At 37.8% G+C, this 23776-nt stretch overlaps 1 protein-coding gene and 1 long non-coding RNA gene across 5 annotated transcripts in view; one reads left to right on the top strand and one right to left on the bottom strand.

The window, feature by feature from the left end:
* Positions 1 to 23776, top strand: part of CDK14 (cyclin dependent kinase 14) — a 563146-nt gene that overhangs the window by 295296 nt on the left and 244074 nt on the right. The window lies entirely within an intron of this gene.
* On the bottom strand, positions 10535 to 21906 carry LOC309665622. The gene is made up of 2 exons (XR_014266585.1): positions 10875 to 21906; positions 10535 to 10844 (listed from the first exon to the last, which is right to left on the bottom strand). It is a non-coding gene; the product is annotated as an uncharacterized lncRNA (long non-coding RNA).

Genomic DNA, 23776 nt, shown 5'->3' with positions numbered 1-23776 from the left:
TTTTAATCAAGTAAAATTACACAGGTCTCTTTCCCACCAGAGGTCTAAAATGTTACCTTCCTAATGTTGGTAGTTTCCTCCTCCAGGCTGTTCCTTGTCTTAATTTGAAAAAGGAAATTATTGTAACTCACATTTTAGATTAATTTGCAGAACACACCAGAGATGTAACTCTGCAGAGGCCATGGTGAGTGCAGGGTTTGTTTGTAATGTGTCTCTCAGAATTCATGTAGAGAATAGTAGAAAACAGAAAGAAATCAACTGCTTTCAGATGCAGAGTAGAGTCTGTCTGTGTGATAAATATAAAGTCTCTGAATAAAAGCCTATTAGTCCCCAAATTACAAACCTTTAACTATTTTTTATCGTTGGCCTATAAAATTCACCATTGCAGCCATAGTTATAAATTCAAGGTTAGATATAACTAACCATGCTTTGACCGGTAGGATCCAATTTTACTGTATCTTTGGTTTAGAATATAATTTCTATTAGCAAAAATATCTGTATTGTCTAATGTGAGGTATCAATCTACTTTTAGAAAGGTCCTTTGAAGTTTAACATAAGCAGTTTTAATGCAAAGTTTAGGCAGTTGCTTTCAGGAAGATCTGAAAACTAACGAATATTTTTATAATAATTTGTGCTACAATATAAACCAAAGAACGGGCTGTTTTTCTACCTGATTTTTCTGGGCTTCATTAAAACTCCAAATCAAAATGTACATGTCTTAAAAGGTATCAAATACATTATCAACATTCCATGTTAGAAATAATTTGATTAACATGTGAATTAAAGTTAATCCCCATGACTCATTAGTTTAAAGATGTGGTAACCCTTTTGAAAAGGAGTGTTGATACTTCAAATTGTCTTCTCTAGGATCATGAAATATCACTTAGCATCATTATTTAAATGTTGTTTAATATCCCCACTCATCCATTCAGAAGTTTTCTTGGATTCAAAAGGGATGATGATGACATTTCATTATATTGTTCTTTCTGTGTTGTGTTATCATAATGTAACTTTTCCCAAATATGTTAACATACCTGTTTTTTTTCTCCTTTTAAATGGACTTTATTTTTAAAAAATTTATTTTATTGAAGTAGAGTTGATTTACAATGTTGTGTTAATTTCTACTGTACACAAAGTGATTCAGTTATACGTATATATACATTCTTTTTCATATTCTTTTCCATTATGGTTTAAAACAGGATATTGAATATAGTTCCCTGTGCTTTACAGTAGAACCTTGTTTATCCATTCTATATATAATAGTTTGAATCTGCTAATTCCAAACTCCCAATCCATCCCTCCCCCACCCTCCCTCCCCCTTGGCAACCACAAGTCTGTTCTCTATGTCTGTGAGTCTATTTTTGTTTTGTAGATAAGTTCATTTGTGTCATATTTTAGATTTCACATGTAAGTGATATCATATGACATTTGTCTTTCTCTTTGTGATTTACTTCACTTAGTATAATAATCTCTAGTTGCATCCATGTTGCTGCATATGGCATTATTTTATTCTTTTTATGGCTGAGTAGTATTCCATTGTATATATGTGCCACATCTTCTTTATCCATTCATCTGTCGATGAACACTTAGGTTGCTTCCATGCCCTCGCTATTGTACACAGAGCTGCAATGAACATTGTGGTACATGACTCTTTTCGAATTATGGTTTTCCCAGGGTATATGCCCAGTAGTGGGATTCCTGGGTCGTATGGTAGTTCTATTTTTAGTTTTTTAAGGAACCTCCATACTGTTCTCCATAGTGGCTGTATCAATTTACATTCTCACCAACAGTGCAAGAGGGTTCCCTTTTCTCCACACCCTGTCCAGCATTTATTGCTTGTAGATTTTTTGATGATGGCCATTCTGACTGGTGTGAGGTGATACCTCATTGTAGTTTTGATTTGCATTTCTCTAATGATTAGTGATGTTGAGCATCCTTTCATATGTTTGTTGGCCATCTGTATGTCTTCTTTGGAGAAATGTCTATTTAGGTCTTCTGCCCATTTTTAGATTGGGTTGTTTGTTTTTTTGATGTTGAGCTGCATAAGCTGCTTATAAATTTTGGCAATTAATCCTTTGTCACTTGCTTCATTTACAAATATTTTCTCCCATTCTGAGGGTTGTCTTTTTGTCTTGTTTATGGTTTCCTTCGCTGTGCAAAAGCTTTTAAGTTTCATTAGGTCCCATTTGTTTATTTTTGTTTTTATTTCCATTTCTCTAGGAGGTGGGTCAAAAAGGATCTTGCTGTGATTTATGTCATAGAGTGTTCTGCCTATGTTTTCCTCTAAGAGTTTTAGAGTGTCTGGCCTTACATTTAGGTCTCTAATCCATTTTGAGTTTATTTTTGTGTATGGTGTTAGGGAGTGTTCTAATTTCATTCTTTTACGTGTAACTGTCCAGTTTTCCCAGCACCACTTATTGAAGAGGCTGTCTTTTCTCCATTGTATATTCTTGCCTCCTTTATCAAAAACAAGGTGACCACAGGTGTGTGGGTTTATCTCTGGGCTTTCTATCCTGTTCCATTGATCTATATTTCTGTTTTTGTGCCAGTACCATACTGTCTTGATTACTGTACCTTTGTAGTATAGTCTGAAATCTGGGAGCCTGATTCTTCCAGCTCCGTTTCTCTTTCTCAAGATTGCTTTGGCTATTCAGGGTCTTTCAAGTTTCCATACAAATTGTGCAATTTTTTCCCCCTATTTCTGTGAAAAATGCTATTGGTAGTTTGATAGGGATTGCATTGAATCTGTAGATTGCTTTGGGTAGTATACTCATTTTCACAATGTTGATTCTTCCAATCCAAGAACGTGGTGTATCTCTCCATCTGTTTCTGTCATCTTTAATTTCTTTATCAGTGTCTTACAGTTTTCTGCATACAGGTCTTTTGTCTCCTTAGGTAGGTTTATTCCTAGGTATTTTATTCATTTTGTTGCAATGGTAAATGGGAGTGTTTCCTTAATTTCTCTTTCAGATTTTTCATCATTAGTGTATAGGAATGCAAGAGATTTCTATGCATTAATTTTGAATCCTGCTATTTTACCAAATTCATTGATTAGCTCTAGGAGTTTTCTGGTAGTAGCATCTTTAGGATTCTCTTTGTATAGTATCGTGTCATCTGCAAACAGTGACAGCTTTACTTCTTCTTTTCCAATTTGGATTCCTTTTATTTCTTTTTCTTCTCTGATTGCTGTGGCTAAAACTTCCAAAACTATATTGAATAATAGTGGTGAGAGTGGGCATCCTTGTCTTGTTCCTGATCTTAGAGGAAATGGTTTCAGTTTTTCACCATTGAGAACAATGTTGGCTGTGGGTTTGTCATATATGGCCTTTATTATGTTGAGGTAAGTTACCTCTATGCCTACTTTCTGCAGGGTTTTTATCATCAATGGGTGTTGAATTTTGTCAAAAGCTTTTTCTGCATCTATTGAGATGAGTATATGGTTTTTCTCCTTCAATTTGTTAATATGGTTTATCACATTGATTGCTTTGTGTATATTGAAGAATCCTTGCATTCCTGGAATAAACCCACTTGATCATGGTGTCTGATCCTTTTAATGTGCTGTTGGATTCTGTTTGATAGTATTTTGTTGGGGATTTTTACATCTATGTTCATCAGTGATATTGGCCTGTAGTTTTCTTTCTTTGTGACATCTTTGTCTGGTTTTGGTATCAGGGTGATGGTGGCCTCATAGAATGAGTTTGGGAGTGTTCCTCCCTCTGCTATATTTTGGAAGAGTTTGAGAAGGGTAGCTGTTAGCTCTTCTCTAAATGTTTGATAGAGTTCGCCTGTGAAGCCATCTCGTCCTGGGCTTTTGTTTGTTGGAAGATTTTTAATCACAGTTTCAATTTCATTACTTGTGATTGGTCTGTTTATATTTTGTGTTTCTTCCTGGTTCAGTGTCAGAAGTTTGTGCTTTTCTAATAATTTGTCCATTTCTTCCAGGTTGTCCACTTTATTGGCATATAGTTGCTTGTAGGAATCTCTTATGACCCTTTGTATTTCTCCAGTGTCGGTTGTTACTTCTCCTTTTTCATTTCTAATTCTATTGATTTGAGTCTTCTCCCCTTTTTTCTTGATGAGTCTGGCTAATGGTTTATCAATTTTGTTTATCTTCTCAAAGAACCAGCTTTTAGTTTTACTGATCATTGCTATTGTTTCCTTCATTTCTTTTTCATTTATTTCTGATCTGATCTTTATGATTTCTTTCCTTCTGCTAACTTTGGGTTTTTTTTGTTCCTCCTTCTCTAATTGCTTTAGGTGTAAATTTAGGATGTTTATTTTAGATTTTTCTTGTTTCTTGAGGTAGGCTTGTATTGCTATAAACTTCCCTCTTAGAACGGCTTTTGCTGCATCCCATAGATTTTGGGTCGTCATGTTTTCCTTGTCATTTGTCTCTAGGAATTTTTTGATTTCCTCTTTGATTTCTTCAGCTATCTCTTGGTTATTTAGTAGTGTATTGTTTAGCCTCCATGTATTTGTATTCTTTACAGATTTTTTTCCTGTAATTGATATCTAGTCTCATAGCATTCTGGTTGGAAAAGACACTTGATATGATTTCAGTTTTCTTAAATTTAGCAAGGCTTGATTTGTGACCCAAGATATGGTCTATCCTGGAGAAAGTTCCATGAACACTTGAGAAGCAAGTATATTCTGTTGTTTTTGCATGGAATGTCCTATAAATATCAATTAACTCCACCTTGTTTAATGTATCATTTAAAGCTTGTGTTTCCTTATTTATTTTCATTTTTGGATGATCTGTCCATTGGTGAAAGTGGCGTGTTAAAGTTCCCTACTATGATTGTGTTACTGTGGATTTCCCCTTTTGTGGCTGTTGGCATCTGCCTTATGTATTGAGGTGCTCCTATGTTGGGTGCATAAATTTTTACAGCTGTTATATCTTCTTGGATTGATCCCTTGATCATTTTGTAGTATTCTTCTTTGTCTCTTATAATAGTCTTTATTTTAAAGTCTATTCTGTCTGATATGAGAATTGCTACTCCAGCCTTCTTTTGATTTCCATTTGCATGGAATACCTTTTTCCATCCCCTCACTTTCAGTCTGTATGTGTCCTTAGGTCTAAAGTGGGTCTCCTGCAGACAGCATATATACGGGTCTTGTTTTTGTATACATTCAGCCAGTCTATATCTTTGTTTGGAGCATTTAATCCATTTACATTTAAGGTAATTATCAATATGTATGTTCCTATTACCATTTTCTTAATTGTTTTGGGCTTGTTATTGGAGGTCTTTTCCTTCTCTTGTGTTTCCTGCCTAGAGAAGTTCCTTTAGCATTTGTTGTAAAGCTGGTTTGGTGGTGCTGAATTCTCTTAACTTTTGCTTGTCTGTAAAGGTTTTAATTTCTCCATCGAATGTGAATGAGATCCTTGCTGGGTAGAGTATTGTTGGTTGTAGGTTTTTCCCTTTCATCACTTTAAATATGTCCTGCCACTCCCTTCTGGCTTGCAGAGTTTCTGCTGAAAGGTCAGCTGTTAGCCTTATGGGGATTCCCTTGTATGTTATTTGTTTCTTTTCCCTTGCTGCTTTTGATATTTTTTCTTTGTATTTAATTTTTGATAGTTTGATTAACATGTGTCTTGGCGTATTTCTCCTTGGATTTATCCTGTATGGGACTGTCTGCACTTCCTGGACTTGACTATTTCCTTTCCCGTATTAGGGAAGTTTTCAACTATAATCTCTTCAAATATTTTGTCAGTCCCTTTCTTTTTCTCTTCTTCTTCTGGGACGCCTATAATTCGAATGTTGATGAGTTTAATGTCCCAGAGGTCTCTCAGACTATCCTCAATTCTTTTCATTCTTTTTCCTTTATTCTGCTGTGCAGTAGTTATTTTCACTGTTTTATCTTCCAGGTCACTTATCCGTTCTTCTGCCTCAGTTATTCTGCTATTGATTCCTTCTAGAGAATTTTGAATTTTCTTTATCATGTTGTTCATCATTGTTTGTTTGCACGTTAGTTCTTCTAGGTCCTTGTTAAACATTTCTTGTATCTTCTCCATTCTATTTCCAAGATTATGGATCATCTTTACTATGATTACTCTGAATTCTTTTTCAGGTAAACTGCCTATTTCCTCTTCATTTGTTTGGTCTGGTGGGTTTTTACCTTGCTACTTCATCTTCTCTGTGTTTCTCTGTGTTCTCATTTTGCTTAACTTTACTGGGGTTTCCTTTTCACAGGCTGCACGTTCGTAGTTCCCGTTGTTTTTGGTGACTGGCCCCAGTGGCTAAGGTTGGTTCAGTGGGTTGTGTAGGCTTCCTGGTGGAGGGGACTGCTGCCTGTGTTCTGGTGGATGAGGCTGGATCTTGTCTTTCTGGTGTGCAGGACTGCACCCAGTGGTGTGTTTTGGGATGCCTGTGACCTTATTATGATTTTAGGCAGTCTCTCTGCTGATGGGTGTATTTGTGTTCCTGTCTTGCTAGTTGTTTGGCATAGGGTGTCCTGCACTGTAGCTTGCTGGTCATTGAGTGGAGCTGGGTGTTAGCGTTGAGATGGAGATCTCTGGGAGAGCTTTTGCCATTTGATATTACATGGAGCCCGGAGGTCTTTGGTGGATCAGTGTCCTGAACGCAGATCTCCCACCTCAGAGGCGCGGGCCTGACACCTGGCCGGAGCACCAAGACCCTGTCAGCTACATGGCTCAGAAGAAAATGGAGAAAAAAAGAAAGAAAGAAGAAAGAAAGAAAGAGAGAAAGAGAGAGAGAGAGAGAGGGAGAGAGAGAGAGAGAGAGAGAGGGAGGGAGGGAGGGAGGGAGGGAGGGAGGGAGAGAGAGAGAGAGAGAGAGAGAGAGAGAGAAAGAAAGAAAGAAAATAAAGGTATTCAAATAAAAATAAAAAATTAGTAAAGATAAAAATATTAAAAAGTAATAAAAAGAAAGAGAAAAAAAAGTGGTCGGAAATAACCCTAGGACAAATAGTAAAAGCAAAGCTATACAGACAAAATCACACAAAGAAGCATACACATACACACTCACAAAAAGAGAAAAAGGAAAAATATATATATATCTATATTAAAAAAAAAGGAAGAGAGTAACTAAATGAATAAACAAATCTACCAATGATAATAAACTCTAAATACTAAACGAAGATAAACGTAAAACCAAAAACAAATTAGATGCAGAAAGCAAACCCCAAGTCTACAGTTGCTCCCAAGCTCCACCTCCTCAATTTTGGGATGATTTGTTATCTATTCAAGTATTCCACAGATGCAGGGTACATCAAGTTGATTGTGGAGATTTAATCTGCTGCTCCTGAGGCTGCTGGGAGAAATTTCCCTTTCTCTTCTTTGTTCGCACAGCTCCTGGGGTTCAGCTTTGTATTTGGCCCTGCCTCTGCGTGTAGGTCGCCTGAGGGCATTTGTTCCTCTCCCAGGCAGGACAGGGTTAAAGTAGCAGCTGATTAGGGGGTTCTGGCTCACTCAGGCCAAGGGGAAGGAAGGGTACAGAATGCAGGGTGAGCCTGCAGTGGCAGAGGCCAGCGTGTCGTTGCAGCAGCCTGAGGTGCGCCGTGTATTCTCCTAGGGAAGTTGTCCCTGGATAACGGGACCCTGGCAGTGGCGGGCTGCACAGGCTCCCGGGAGGGAAGGTGTGGATAGTGACCTGTGCTTGCACACAGGCTTCTTGGTGGCTGCAGCAGCAGCCTTAGCATTTCATGCCCGTTTCTGGTGTCTGTGCTGGTAGCCACGGCTTGCGCCCATCTCTGGAGCTCGTTTAGGTGGTGCTCTGAATCCCCTCTCTTTGCGCATCCCAAAACAATGGTCTCTTGCCTCTTAGGCAGTTCCAGACTTTTTCCCGGACTCCTTCCCGGCTAGCTGTGGTGCACTAGCCCCCCTTCAGGCTGAGTTCACGCAGCCAACCCCAGTCCTCTCCCTGGGATCTGACCTCCGAAGCCCAAGCCTCAGGTCCCACCCCCACCCGCCCCACCGGGTGAGCAGACAAGCCTCTCAGGCTGGTGAGTGCTGGTCGGCACTGATCCTCTGTGTGGGAATCTCTCTGCTTTGCGCTCTGCACCCCTGTTGCTGCGCTCTCCTCCATGGCTCCGAAGCTTCCCCCCCGCAACCCCCCGTCTCTGCCAATGAAGGGGCTTCCTAGTGTGTAGAAACCTTTCCTCCTTCACAGCTCCCTCCCACTGGTGCAGGTCCCGTCCCTATTCTTTTGTCTCTGTTATTTCTTTTTTCTTTTGCCCTACCCAGGTACGTGGGGAGTTTCTTGCCTTTTGGGAGGTCTGAGGTCTTCTGCCAGCGTTCAGTAGGTGTTCTATAGGAGTTGTTCCACATGTAGATATATTTCTGATGTGTTTGTGGGGAGGAAGGTGATCTCCACATGTTGCTCCTCTGCCATCTTGAAGGTCTCCCCCTATCTTTTCCAATTATAGTTTTCTCTGGATATATGCCCAGGTGTGGGATTGCTGGATCTTATGGCAACTCTATTTTTAGTTTTTTGAGGAACCTCCATACTGTTTTCCACAGTGACTGTAGCAACTTACATTCCCACCAACAGCATAGGAGGGCTCCTTCTCCTTCCACACACCTTCTCCCGCATTTGTTATTTGTAGAGTTTTTAATGATGGCCATTCTGACTGGTGTGAGGTGGTACCTCATTGTAGTTTTGATTTGCATTTATCTAATACTTAGCAATGTTGAGCAACTTTTCATGTGCCTGTTGACCATCTGTATGTCTTCTTTGGAGAAATGTCTGTTTAGTTCTTCTGCCCGTTTTTCCATTGGGTTGTTTGTTTTTTTGTTGTTGAGTCGTATGAGCGGTTTGTATATTTTGGAAATTAACCCCTTGTCAGTCACATCATTTACAAATATTTTCTCCCAGTCTGTAGGTTGTCTTTTCATTTTGTTTATGGTTTCCTTTGCTGTGCAAAAGCTTGTAAGTTTGAATAGGTCCCATTTCTTTATTTTTGCTTTTATTTCTATTGCCTTGGGTGACTGATGTAAGAAAACATTGGTGGATTTACGTCAGAGAATGTTTTGCTTATGATCTCCTCTAAGAGTTTTATGGTGTCATGTCTGATATTTAAGTCTTTAAGCCTAAATGGACTTTATTTTTAAGAGCAGTTTTAGATTCACAGTAAAATTGAACAGAAAGTACAGAGGATTTCTATACATCCCCTGTACACACACATGCATAGCCTCCTCCATTATCAACATCCCCCACCAGAGTGGTACATTCATTACAATTGATGAACCTGAATTAACACATCACTATCACCCAAAGTTCATAGTTTACATTAGGGTTCACTCTTTTTTTAAAAAAGTTTTATTTTATTTTATATTTTTGGCTGCATTGGATCTTCGTTGCTGCTCACAGTCTTTCTCTAGTTGCGGTGAGCGGGGGCTACTCTTCGTTGCGGTGTGCGGGCCTCTCATTGCGGTGGCTTCTCTTGTTGAGGAGCACAGGCCCTAGGTGCACGGGCTTCAGTAGTTGTGGCTCACGGGCTCTAGAGCGCAGGCTCAGTAGTTGTGGCGCATGGGCTTAGTTGCTCCGCAACATGTGCGATCTTTCCCAGACCAGGGCTCGAACCTGTGTCCCCTGCATTGGCAGGAGGATTCTTAACCACTGCACCACCAGGGAAGCCCAGGGTTCACTTTTGATGTTGTACATTCTATGGGTTTCGAAAGATTATAATGCCATGTAATGTATTTGCTGTTATTGTATCATACAGAAGAGTTTCACTGCCCTAAAAATCTTCTAAAAACCTTAGCTATATGTTTTCTTCTTTTTTTTTTTTTAACATCTTTGTTGGAGTATAATTGCTTTACAGTGGTGTGTTAGTTTCTGCTTTATAACAAAGTGAATCAGCTATACATATACATATATCCCCATTGGTTTTTTTTAAGTTGTAAATGGGGACAAGAAAGAAATGTATGAACTGTAATTAATAAGCATATTCTACTCTATGTATGAGAAATCTCTGTTCAGTCACCATAAAGCAGATTGAAGCAATGTGGTTAGGGGTTGATTGCTAAGAATGTCAGCTTCAGACTCCATGTAAATGAGAAAATGCAAAAGTGTTAGTTCATTTTTAGCCAAATCATGCATGTGAGGTAACGAGACATCTTAAAATGCAGAACAGACTGCTTCAAATAGGACTGATCATCTCATTCTCTACTCTTGATGGAAACTTTCTGGGCAAAAAGATTTCAATATGCAAAATATTTTTTGTTCTATACAATATGAGGGCAAAGTTGTAGGCAGCAAATCAGATAAGTAATGCAGATATGAGTTGAAATACACCAATATATCCTTTAAAAATCTGCATATGGGATGACTGGAACCCTAAGTGCTGGCAGTGATGACCAGAGTGGAAGAATTATAAGTGATGTTATCAAGAATAGCACTGGAATGAAACTTAGAATTATGTAACACTCACATGCTATTTAAGACAACTGTGATTACACTTGAACATGAGTTTTCATAACTTTTAGGTAAGCGTAGAAGTGCTTAGAGTTCAGCAATTCACTAATGTCCCTTATTTATGGATCTTCCTTCGTCTTCTGCTCTTTACCTTCCAAGAAGCATTTTAAAATGCAGCCAAAACCAGACTCGACTGATACATCCATCAATACTCCTGATTTCCTCTAATATCATGGATGACAGTGAGTCATTGTAGTCTAAAGCACATGTTTTCTAAAAATTTTACTGGAAGGAAGAAAAACTTACTGGCTACTTTGGAAAATCCGAGATATACTGTAAATTCTGCAGGTTAGGCATACTTGAAAATTTTGTGATTTTGATTTTTTTTCTTACTTTAATACTGTCAGTTCAATATTAGTTTGCTTTCCTCTTTTGGTCTTTTTTTTAATGCTGTATGTGCTGGATGTGCTAGAGCCTGTGCTGTATGTGCTGGTTTACTACTTTTGAAATAGTGCATATTCATAGTAATATTTTAAAATTTCAGTATACAATTTACAACTACACACAGTGATACAAAGGAAAGAAGCCAGATATAAAAGAGTGTATGTTGTATGATTGTACTTATATAAAGAACAAAAAGAGACAAAACTAATCAATACTGTTTGATATCAAGACAGGGATTCCCCTTGGGGGTGAGTAGTGACTGGAAGTCAGGGAGGGCTGGACAAAAAGGGAGTTTCCTGGGGAGGTCATGAACATGTACTTTAATAATAATTTTTAAAAGAACATTCAGTAAAAGACATATATATTTGGAAAAAAAATTTCCTTCTCACCTTGAATGGTTTCTTCCGTTGCAATAGATAAACATAGGAAACTAAGACTTTTCTTTTTTCATTTTAATGAAAAGAGAAAGTACTAGAAAATTTAAAAATAAGATACAATTGAGAACTAATGATCTGTACTGCTTAGGAAATTTAGATACATGTCTAAAAAAAAATCTATGTTTATTTTATCACATACTATAAAATAACCTTGATGTGTATAATCAAGCTTACAGATCTAAAATAGAACTTTTTGGAGAAATTCAAACTTTAAAAATGGAGCATCTCTCTATTAAATATCTGTCAAGTTATTTGACATTCTCATTTTTAATCTGGAAAGATACTGATATCAAATGCAGATTGAAGTGTTTATTCCAGTTTTGGGGTCGAGTGTTAGCTAAAGAAATCTATTGTGTGAAACAACCACCAGCCCATCCTGTATGTGGAAAGTGTGCTTAGAACCAGCCTGGAAGTCACAGATTGGAGAGCAGAGGGTGAAAGGGGTCAATGAATTGGCTCAATTAAGTGCCCCCATCAAGAGAATGGGACCACAGAGGTATAAAGAGAGGTACATGAAAAGTTGGAAGATTTCAGGATAATATATTTATGATGGTTTCTGAAAAGTTACCAGTAAGCTCTCAACCTACTTAAAATAAGTTGGGAGCATCTAATGAGAATCACTAATATTAAGGTTACAAGAACAACACAAAATGAATATGATATGCAAGGATTTTGCTCAAGGAATTGGAAGCAGAGTATGATATTATTGTTGAAGTCATCTAGCTGTTGATAGAGTCATATCATTGGGAAAGTTTTGTTCTTATTGTTTTTCAGAATAAAGGTAGCAACTCTGAGGGCAAAGTTGAAATAAATCTGTTATACTTGTATAAAAGAAAAGGAAAACCTGTCATTCACATTTTCAGAATTTTTTATTTTAGATTTTCTCTGGATTTTGAAGGAACCTCACATTATCTAGTCCAAACCCCTCATTTAAAAAATCTATATACTTTGGCCCAGAGATGGAAAATTAAGTGAACATTGTGCCTGTTACTTAGTGTTGTATTTAATTATTATTAATATTATTATCACTAGTGTCTCTACAGCCCTAGTGTAGTTCCAACAGACTATTGATAACACATGCATGGGTGGTCTTAGTTGCCCAAACATGTGAGAAGGTAGACGTGCTAAACAAATGTCCAGGTCAAAGTAGCCTCTGCTGGCCTGGTGACCTGTGCCAGCTGAACAGTGATATCACTCAGTCCTAAACACTGGAACTAGAACACGTGTCTAGAGGAAACTGCAAGAAACAACATAAAGAATGTTTCACACAGTAGACCTGTAGGAAGCCTTGTTGGAAACACAAATTGGAATAAAGCCTCGGTGATTTATGAATTAGAAGGAACCATCCTCTTTCATTACATTCCTGGGATAAATTAAAGCATTGAGAAGCCCTGTGGGCAAATGAAGGCTGAATTGGTTTTAACAGTGTTCCCCTTAACAACACAGCAGTGCTGGGTAGTGGCTGAAAAATACACTTGATGCCTCCCAGTGGGAGGAATCTTCTGTTCAAATCTTACCTTTTCCAAAGGTTGGAAAGAAAACAGTACACAACTGCAGGGCAGGTGGGGCTGTAACAGAAGTAGTAAGTAAAACACTAAGTCTGAAAGAGAAAACTTTTTATATGGAAACAAATACAACCACATGAAAAAACAAAGTAAAATATTCCAGAATGGTTAGAGTGCAGATTCTGGAGTCAGGTGCCTGAGTTCGAATCCTGTCTCTGCTGTTTACAAATTGTGAGTTACTGAAATTCTCTGTCTTAATTTATCTGTTTGAAAATGAGGATGATGATGGTAATACTGGGTACCTCACAAAATTATAAGAAGAATTAAATAAGTTAATACTTACAGATTATTTAAGGACAGTGTCTGGCTTATAGACAGTCCATATAAATGTCATGTTTATTTTTAACCTTTAGAGTTTAGGGGTTTTTTTTAATTAAAAAAATTTTTTTAAGCTTTTAATTTGTTTTTCCTCTGGATATATTTTTTAAAATACAATTTTTAAAGGTTACACTCCATGTACAGTTATTACAAAATATTTGCTATATTCCCCATGTGATACAATATGTCTTTGTAGCCTATCTTACATCCAATAGTTTGTATCTCCCACTCTCCTTCCCACCACCCACTGGTAACCACTAGTTGGTTCTCTATACCTATGAGTCTGTTTTTTTGTTTTATTCACTAGTTTGCTGTATTTTTTAGATTTCACATACCACACGTAAGTGATATCATATAGTATTTGTCTTTCTCTGTCTGACTTAATTCACTTAGCATAATGCCCTCCGAGTCCATACATGTTGCTGCAAATGGAAAAATTTCATTCTTTTTTATGGCTGAGTAATGTTCCATTATATACATATACCACAGCTTCTTTATCCATTCATCTGCTGATGGACACTTAGGTTGGGTTTAGGGTTTAAGTGTTCAAAATATTATTTATTTTTAATGTGATTTTTTCCCTAAAATGTATAAGATGCTTTCTTGAACTAGGTTATAATATGGACTGTTATTCAATAGTTCATTCAAGAGATTTTTACTGAGTGCCTACTATATACCCAGAGCTGTGCTCACGGCTGAGTATACAGTGGTAAATCAAGGCAACATGGTTCTTGCAATCCCACTCTAAGCTTTCCTTACCGTTTTGCAGTCAGCATTTTGAATGTCAATTATTGCATTGTACAGAGATGCCCTGGGGGCTAGTAATCTTTTTTAAAGGATCTGATTTTTAAATCAGTCTCATATATTTTATGGATATTGTCATTTGTGTATTTTATTTATTTATTTATTTATTTATTAAAAAAATTTTTTTTTTGGCTGCATTGGGTCTTTGTTGCTATGCACAGGCTTTCTCTAGTTGTGGCGAGCGGGGGCTACTCTTCGTTGCAGTGTGCGGGCTTCTCGTTGCGGTGGCTTCTCTTGTTGTGGAGCACAGGCTCTAGGCATGTGGACTTCAGTAGTTGTGGCATGCAGGCTCAGTAGTTGTGACACACGGGCTTAGTTGCTCCAAGGCATATGGAATCTTCCCAGACCAGGGCTCAAATCCGTGTCCCCTGCATTGGCAGGCGGATTCTTAACCACTTCGTCACTAGGGAAGTCCCTCATTTGTCTATTTTAAAGTGTAATTACTGGACAAGGTAAGTTTCTTTTTTTTTTTAACATCTTTATTGGAGTATAATTGCTTTACAATGGTATGTTAGTTTCTGCTGTATAACAAAGTGAATCAGCTATATGTATACATATATCCCCATATCTCCTCCCTCTTGCGTCTCCCTCCCACCCTCCCTATCCCACCCCTCTAGGTGGACACAAAGCACTGAGCTATCTCCCTGTGCTATGTGGTTGCTTCCCACTAGCTATCTATTTTACATTTGGTAGTGTATATATGTCCATGCCACTCTCTCACTTTGTCCCAGCTTACCCTTCCCCCTCCCCATGTCCTCAAGTCCATTCTCTATGTTTTTGTCTTCATTCCTGTCCTGCAGCTAGGTTCTTCAGAACCTTTTTTTTTTTTTTTTGATTCCATATATATGTGTTAGCATATGGTATTTGTTTTTCTCTTTCTGACTTACTTCACTCTGTATCACAGTCTCTAGGTCCATCCACCTCACTACAAATAACTCAATTTCGTTTCTTCTTATGGCTGAGTAGTATTCCATTGTATATATATGCCACATCTTCTTTATCCATTCATCTGTCGATGGACGCTAGGTTGCTTCCAAGTCCTGGCTATTGTAAATAGTGCTGCAATGAACATTGTGGTACATGACTCTTTTTGAATTATGGTTTTCTCAGGGTATGTGCCCAGTAGTGGGATTGCTGGATCATATGGTAGTTCTATTTTTAGTTTTTTAAGGAACCTCCATACTGTTCTCCATAGTGGCTGTATCAATTTACATTCCCACCAACAGTGCAAGAGGGTTCCCTTTTCTCCACACCCTCTCCAGCCTTTATTGTTTGTAGATTTTTTGATGATGGCCATTCTGACTGGTGTGAGGTGATACCTCACTGTAGTTTTGATTTGCATTTCTCTAATGGTTAGTGATGTTGAGCATCCTTTCATGTGTTTGTTGGCAATCTGTATATCTGCTTTGGAGAAATGTCTATTTAGGTCTTCTGCCCATTTTTGGATTGGGTTGTTTGTTTTTTTGATATTGAGCTGCATGCGCGGCTAAGGTAAGATTTTAAAAATAATTATTTACAAACTAATGTTAAAAACTTCCTGTGGTTTGTAGTTCAAATTTTAAAATATCTCTATCACAGTGCCATTATGTTTAGCTTCCATGGTAAAGGGACTAAGGATAATTTAATAAAAGGGAATCATTCTTGTGATAGAAAAATTTATGATAGATGTGTAGCACTAGTGTCATTCTTTGAGAATAAAATTATACTTCATGTTAATTCCTTTAAGAGGTAGAACACTTTGTTAACCAACCAAAAATTCACTGGTGTTTTACATTTTCTCTTCATAAACAACATCTTAATGCTTCTGTCAAATATATCATTAGGAAAGACCTGTGAATTGAGAAAATTTTATGAACCACAAGAAAAATCAGTCCTAATGAAAAATACAATTACACCTTAACGTACAGTTTAGTAAAGAAGTGAGTAAACCCTTGAAATTGCTAGAATGAAGACTACTTCTGTCCAGTGTCAATGTTCGTAGTCTCTTAGGAGATGATCTTTCTGCAGGAATTCCTTTTACATTGTTAGGTAATGCAGAAATCTAAAAGAAAAATGGCATTTTGATCTATTAAGGGTCTTCAGAGGTTTTCTGCTCTGTAAAACAGTGAAATTAGTTGATAAGAAAACTGTGTGGGACCATTATAACTTGTCTTCTAAGACTTTTATGGCAGTTTTTTTGAAAATTAGCCTTGATGTCAAAGTTCATTTGATCAGTCTTTTAAAATCTCAACAGGAAATGTAGACAACTAGAAATATGCATAATTAAGGAATATACTTGTAATCGTCAAAAAGGAGTATGTGTAGATTGTCAAAATGAATGATTTACAATAATGGTAGATTATAGATTCCTTAGCAAATTCATAAATCAAGTGCATTGTAGCATGTATCCTTCATTCCAATAAAAATGTCAATACCTTACATTTTGTCAGCCTTGGCCATGACAGCAAACTCAGTCACTTATTAAATTTTAAGAATTGCTTGTTGTAACTTCTTTGTGAGTGACAAAGACCATGTCTATGGTCTGCTTTGGATATGGGCATTTGTGCTGTGCAGTGTTGAAACAGAGGATGATTATTTTGCCTATTATAAGATGTAGAAGTCATTGCAGACTCCAGTGTCTGAAAGCATTCTTATTTTTGAATAGTAAATTCAACAATTTGAAGCATTCTAGTGGTTGAATCATTGAAACATTTTATCTGAAGCACTTGACATTAGATTGCTCTTAGGAAATGAAATTGATTCAAACGTCTGTTATTTCTAATAATAATAATAGCAGCGCTTTATAGTTCATGAAGTGATTTCATAACTCATATTTTATTCTTATAACCCTGTGAAGTAGACGGTACAGGTCTCTTTACCCCCTTTTTAATATGAGAATATTGATTTGTGCTTGTAATATTAACTCAACTTGGGTATCAGAATGAGTGACATTGTAACAGTGGCATTTCTGTTGAGTCTGTAGGCTTGAAAATAATTTGTCTTGAAATCATCTTGTAAGATCATATGACTTTTTATATCTTTTAAATAAAGTGAAGAGTGTTCAAGTTGTTCTGACTGTTATTATGATCAGTCATCTTCTAAATTTGAAAATTATAGATAAATACATTTTGCTATCCAGCACTTATCAATGGGAATAGGTATAAATAAACTCTTTGATGTCCCTCCGAGAAGTAGAGAAATTTTAATGCAAATTTGAAATTGTCTTTGAATCACTAAGTGAATGCCAAAATAATCGTAGCACTTTTGCCCACTGGCTCTAAAGGGTTATCTATAAATTGAAAACACAAACATTAAAGGCAGTAAAACATTCTATTATCTGCCTACTTGCCCTTTCATTGCCAAAGATAAAATTTGTGGAAATCAGAAAGGCATTAAAAAACAAAAAACTCAAAACCTTTTTTTTTTAACATATGCGACACCAAGCAAGGTGCTCATTAGACTTTAATCTACCACCTCCCTTCCTCTTTCCAAGCTGCCCTGTCCCATTCAATCTGTCAGTTCACTGACAGACACCGTGGATGCTGGTAACAGGTGATGTACGTCACTGATGTGATGGGGGAACGTGAGGAAAGAAAGAATGAGAACTACTGTTTGGTCTTCTTTATAGCTGTGAATTGTTTTGTTGAGAAACACGGTGTATAATTTGTTTTGCTCATAAAAATATCATGCTTGGTATATTTAGAGTGATAAAAGACCAGAAAAGACTATAGAAATATTGGAAGTGAAACTTTTTCATCCTTGTATTATTTCTTGAAGGAGCCAGACAGTTATTTCTCCAATTAGTTGATGGCTCTTGTCCCCTCTGTACACTTGCCTTCTTTTTACTGAGGCAGCCAGAGAGAGCTTTTGATTGCTATTTCTTTAACTGCTTCTGTAAACTTGAAAAGACATTTTTAAAAATTGTGGTCCATTGAACATTCATTAATGAAAAATAATTTTTTAAGTTACAAAAATTTTTCTTGGTCAAATCAGTTTCAGGTGAGCTGCATGTGTGTGTTTTCCCCACTTCCCCCTACCCAGTGGAATCACAGCATATATTAACTAGTGATTAAAGATCCTTGACCTTGCTGCAGTTAAACTAAAGTCTGACATTATATCTCCAAGATTTATTTCATTAAGGACAGATTTTTGACTTGTGGAACATACATTGGGGAAATGTTGGGGTCCTAGTTATCTTATTGCCGTGTAACAAGTTAACACAAACTAAGCTTCTTAACGCTGCGCAAGTTTATTATCTCACTGTTTCTGTGGATTCGGAATCTGGGCATGGCTTAGCTAGGTGCCTCTGCTCCAAGGCCTCTCACGAGGCTGCAGTCATAGTGTCATCTGAAGGTTCTACTGGAAAAGGATCTACCCAAGTTCACGTGGTTGTTGGCAGAATTCGGTTGCTAGCCGTCTATAGGACCGAGGGCCTTAGTTCCAAGCTAGCTGTAGGCCAGAGGCCACCCTCAGTTTCTTGCTGTGTGGACCTCTCCAATGTGGCTACTTGCTTCACCAAAGCATGCAAAGAAGAAGGCAATGAAGAGAGACTACAGCAAGACAGAAGTTATAGTCTTATGTAAACCTAATATTAGAAATGATATGCCATTATCTATGCCATGTTCCATTTTTTTTTTTTGGAACAAGTAACAGGTTTCACCAATGCTCAAGGGGAGGAGATTCCCCAAGAGCATAAAACCAGGAGTTAGGGGGTCAGGGGAGCTACCTTAGAGCCTGCCAACCACTGCTGATGTAAAAAGTACTATCCAGTTATTTCATGGTGGCTATACTGTTTGATATGATTTTCCATAAAGAGTAGTAATGAACTGAGCATGTAAAGCCTTATGCTAGGGTGTAAAGGTGTTTAAAGGATATTGGTGATGGTGATGGTGATGATGATGATGATGATGATGATAAATGGTGATGATAAGTAAGCCTTATTGATTGGTGCTTGTGTCAGATACTGGGTGAGCCCTCTGCTTGTAGTATCTTACTTGATCCTCACATAAGCCTCCTTTTTCCAGAAACCAACATAGAAGATCAGGAAGTTAAGTAAGCAATAGGTCTGTAGGTTGTTCTCAAGCAGCTCACTGAGAAAACAGACAATTTATGCCACTAATTATAATATTTTCCAACAGGTGACTTCTCTATACAGAATGGGAGGCCAGAAAAGGGTGCCACACTTTTTGCTTGGGAGACTTAGAGGGGACAACGTAAAGAAGTCTTTTCAAAGGATGAGTAGGATTTTATGAGGTTTCTGAGACAAGGACAGGGACAGGGCTCAGTCTAAGTAAAGGTAAGTAGGTTTATATAATGGTAATATTTACAATCCCTCTACAAGTACCATGACAAAGGACAGAGCTTTGACTGTTTAGCCACGGGCAGAGATGATGGTGGACATATGGGCAACGAAGCCAGAGAGTAGATTAAATGTCAATTAGGTGGTGGCAACAGCAGCAGATGGCAACTCTTTGGTTATATTTTTTATTATTTATTTATCCCAGGCCGCTTTCCAAAATGGTGCTGAAACAGCTGCTGATCTGATGGTCCACTTGCTTTATTCTTCTTTAGCCTACAGGCTGTTCTAGGCAGACTTGTTTCCATCCACTTCCCCCTCTCCAGTTTTGGTCTCCAAGTTTCACCTTCAGTCACATGTATCTGGAAAGGCACTTGGTGCCAGGGCCCGGAGGCCTCCCGGGCTGCAGCACACTCGTTTCTCTGGCCCCTATCAGCTAGAACCTGCTGCCAGTCAGCCAGGACCTGGGCCAGGCCCCATCCCTGCATAGATAGGCCCCTGGGAGTGTGGCAGGGCACTGGGCCAGTTGCCTGCAACCTTCAGTTCGCCATGCAGAGCCACTTGACAGATCTGGGGAGGCCCAAGCTGTGAGAGTAAGTCCTGGTCTGGTTTCCCAGTCCTCTGGGCTAGAAGAGTAGCAGCCAAGCCCACAGCAAAGACTGAGGGTGAAAAACTACAAAACCTGTGTCTTCTCTGGAAGCCCTCCCTTAGGCAGAGATGGCAGCTCTGCTCATTTAGCAGTGAAATTTAATAAAAAGAACATGGTAGCAGGAGTGAGAAGTCCAAGCGCTTGTTCCAACATTTTTACTAACTAGACGTTTGACCTTGGACTAGTCATTTAAACAGGCAGTTTTGTTTTCTGAAAATTAAAAAAAAAAAAGAAAGTAAGACTGGATTTAATGATCTTTAAGCCTTAAATTCCCGGTTTTAATATTTTTAAATGTCCCTTAAAAACTATTCTTCTAAGTAGGTTTACTCTATTCTCTATCATCTATGTACAGTTTGTGGTCATTTTCTTATAAACACCTTTGTCAACTTCAAAGTAAACTGCTTTGCCCGTGAAAATGTAAACCCAACATATATAGAATTATTTGACAACTAGCCTTATCTAGAGTGGAGATTTTATTGCTTTTCTTAGTGTAATCATTCTAATGACTATAACTAGGAAATAAGGAAAAAGAATAAAGAACTTGTAATGCTTGTAGAAAGTCTCATTTTTAAAAGTAAATTCAAGACAAATCTTTACACTACACCTAAAGAGAATGCGCAGTCCTTTCCCTCTTTCCCTCTTTATATTTGTTGCTCTGAACATTGAGAATAAGGTAACAATGCCAAAGGAAACAAATCTAAAATCATAAACTTGTGAACCTAGTCACAGTAGCTATTTTAAAATTTTCTAAATACCTTCAATTCTTTGATGACATGCATGCATATCTTCACATAGTAGCAATTATATCACTGATAACATGGATTCTGTTTTTAATCACTAACATAGCAAGATTTTTTTATATTTTGATTTTTTAAAATAAATGTATTTATTTATTATATTTATTTTTGGCTGCATTGGGTCTTCGTTGCTGCTCGTGGGCTTTCTCTAGTTGCAGCGAGCGGGGCTACTCTTCATTGCAGTGAGCGGGCTTCTCATTGCGGTGGCCTCTCTCATTGTGGAGCATGGGCTCTAGGCGTGCGGGCTTCAGTAGTTGCGGCACACGGGCTCAGTAGTTGTGGCTTGCGGGCTCTAGAGCACAGGCTCAGTAGTTGTGGCGCACGGGTTTAGCTGCTCCGCGGCAATGTGGGATCTTCCCGGACCAGGGATCGAACCTGTGTCCCCTGCATTGGCAGGCGGATTCTCAACCACTGCGCCACCAGGGAAGCCCCTGTGTATTAACTTTTATAGCTATAAGTCATATATGTTCTTTGTTTTAAAATAGACCTTATGGACTTCTATAAAGAAGAAAAGAAACATTATCTAACATCCTTTCTCGATAATATAACCCCTGTTAACATAACTCAATGCTTTTTTTGTACACTTACATAATGACATATTTTTCTTAAAAAAGGTAAATTGCTTTAGTTTTTAATGGCACATACATTGCTTTTTAAGGGCATATGATTTTATTAATTTGGTGAATTTTCTCACCAATCACCAGTTTATTAGTTGTCCAAAATGATGTTTTTGGTAACGTGGAGATTTATGTGACACATCAGAAATGTAGTAGACAAATGGACAAATGTTTTTCCATAAAATGGTCACAAACTTTATATTGAAATTCAGTAATATTGTATTCCAACACAGATAGGTCCTTTGCTACCTTATGCATCCATAAACATAAAGCATACTACTCAGATTTTTAACAAAAACTTTTGTGCAGATAACCTGGATGGTATCCTATTATCAATGCTATTTCTCTCTTTTTTTTCCTTTGAGCTCACCATAGTCATTAGATTCTCTTAATAGATAATAGATATGTTCAATCTTGTTAAATGGCCATTATTTTGATTTTTAATGTGTATCTCAAGCTAAATAATTCTTTAAACCCTTCAGTTCTGAAACTTTAGCTTGGGTGTCCTCAGGAAGAGAATAGTCTTCATCACAAAATAATTACCACGCCCTGATCTACTTTCTGGTACATGGATGAATACTCATGTTGAGTCTGGCCTCTAAATTAAAGTATTTTTAATAATTCAAAGTGGGGCTTCCCTGGTGGCGCAGTGATTGAGAGTCTGCCTGCCAATGCAGGGGACACGGGTTCGAGCCCTGGTCTGGGAAGATCCCACATGCCACGGAGCGACTGGGCCCGTGAGCCACAATTACTGAGCCTGCGCGTCTGGAGCCTGTGCTCCGCAACAAGAGAGGCCGCGGCAGTGAGAGGCCCGCGCACTGCGATGAGGAATGGCCCCCACTTGCCGCAACTGGAGAAAGCCCTCGCACAGAAACGAAGACCCAACACAGCCAAAAATAAATAAATAAATAAATAAATAAAATAAAATAAAAAAAATAATAATAATTCAAAGTGTAGGGCATTATAAATAGTAGTTAAGAATAAGTTTTCATAATTCTACATTGTTTTGTGTTTAGTAATTCATATCATAAACTATAGAAACATTCCTATCAGAAATCACAAAATCAAATCATTAGCAGATTTCCTTTTTATGATCTTCTAATACCTTTCCATTTTAATATTTTATCCAACTATGACAATGAGGTGAATTTACTTCAAATGTTATCTATTAGTGTTTTTGTTTGTTGCACGGTATTTTATGTAAAATGAAATTTACCAATTACAATTTGATGAGTTTGATAAAGATATATAATGGTAAAACCACCCCCCCAATCAAGTTTTAGAGCACTTTCATCACCTCAGAAAGTCCCCTTGCTATAGCAGTCGAGTAAATATTATTGTTTTTTTTAATTTATTTATTTATTTATATTTATTTTTGGCTGCGTTGGTTCTTCGTTTCTGTGCGAGGGCTTTCTCTAGTTGCAGCAAGCAGGGGCCGCTCTTCATCGCGGTGCACGGGCCTCTCACTGTCGCGGCCTCTCTTGTTGCGGAGCACAGGCTCCAGACGCGCAGGCTCAGTAGTTGTGGCTCACGGGCCCAGCTGCTCTGCGGCATGTGGGATCTTCCCAGACCAGGGCTCGAACCCGTGTCCCCTGCATTGGCAGGCAGACTGTCAACCACTGCGCCACCAGGGAAGCCCCCTATTATTTTAAAATATTTTTCAGACCTTAGTCAGCCTGGAAGAGTGGGACCCCAAATAATAGAACACCGCTTGGAAAACAAAATTTCTGTCTTATGAGATATTCTAGACCAGGGTTCACAAACTTTCTTTAAAAGGACAGATAATAAATATTTTTGGCCATGAAGTCTCTGTCACAACTACACAAATCTATTGTTTTAGTGAAAAAGCAACTACAGATGCTATTTCAACAAATGGATGTGGCCAGATTTGGTCCATGAGATGTAATTTGCCAACCCATGCTCTAGACCTTTTGAAATTCAGTTTTTCTTATTAATATAACCAATGAGCTGGTAATAAAACATTTAGTTCAGTGAGCTTTTCAAAGGAATACATTAGTTAATAAAATAATTTGTAGCATTTTAATTTAGCACACTTGTCTTTTAGAAGTTATTATTTCTGAAAATGTCCAAGATACGTGATATTCCAAAAACCTGCCAAGTGTAATTAGAATAAATTCATGTTGTCCAACTTTTTGTGTAGTAACAAACAGTTAATGAAAAAAAGAGTAGTTAAAATTAGTATTAGTACCAAAAACTGAAACGTAAATTGTAGATCCTAAATCATGGCACTAACCTACAAAAGTTTTACGAATGTTGACATATGTCATATTGTATTTTCTTGTAACATTGCTGCTCTAAACGGCATAGTTATTTGTTTGTTTTTTAATGACTAATCTACCTGTGTTTTGTGAGTGTTTCATAACCATTTGAAGAGTCTTACTAAATCCTCAGGGTTTGAGAGCTTATCATGGAAGAAGAACACTTTGGGCTAATTGAGCATACCTACAGACTAGGCTGTGATTAGAGCACTTTT

This window comes from Balaenoptera physalus (assembly GCF_965194825.1).
Source record: "Balaenoptera physalus genome assembly, chromosome: 8".
NCBI classification, from domain to species: domain Eukaryota; kingdom Metazoa; phylum Chordata; class Mammalia; order Artiodactyla; family Balaenopteridae; genus Balaenoptera; species Balaenoptera physalus.
The sequence above is the reverse complement of the archived record's forward strand: the minus strand, read 5'-3'. Positions and strand labels throughout refer to the sequence as shown.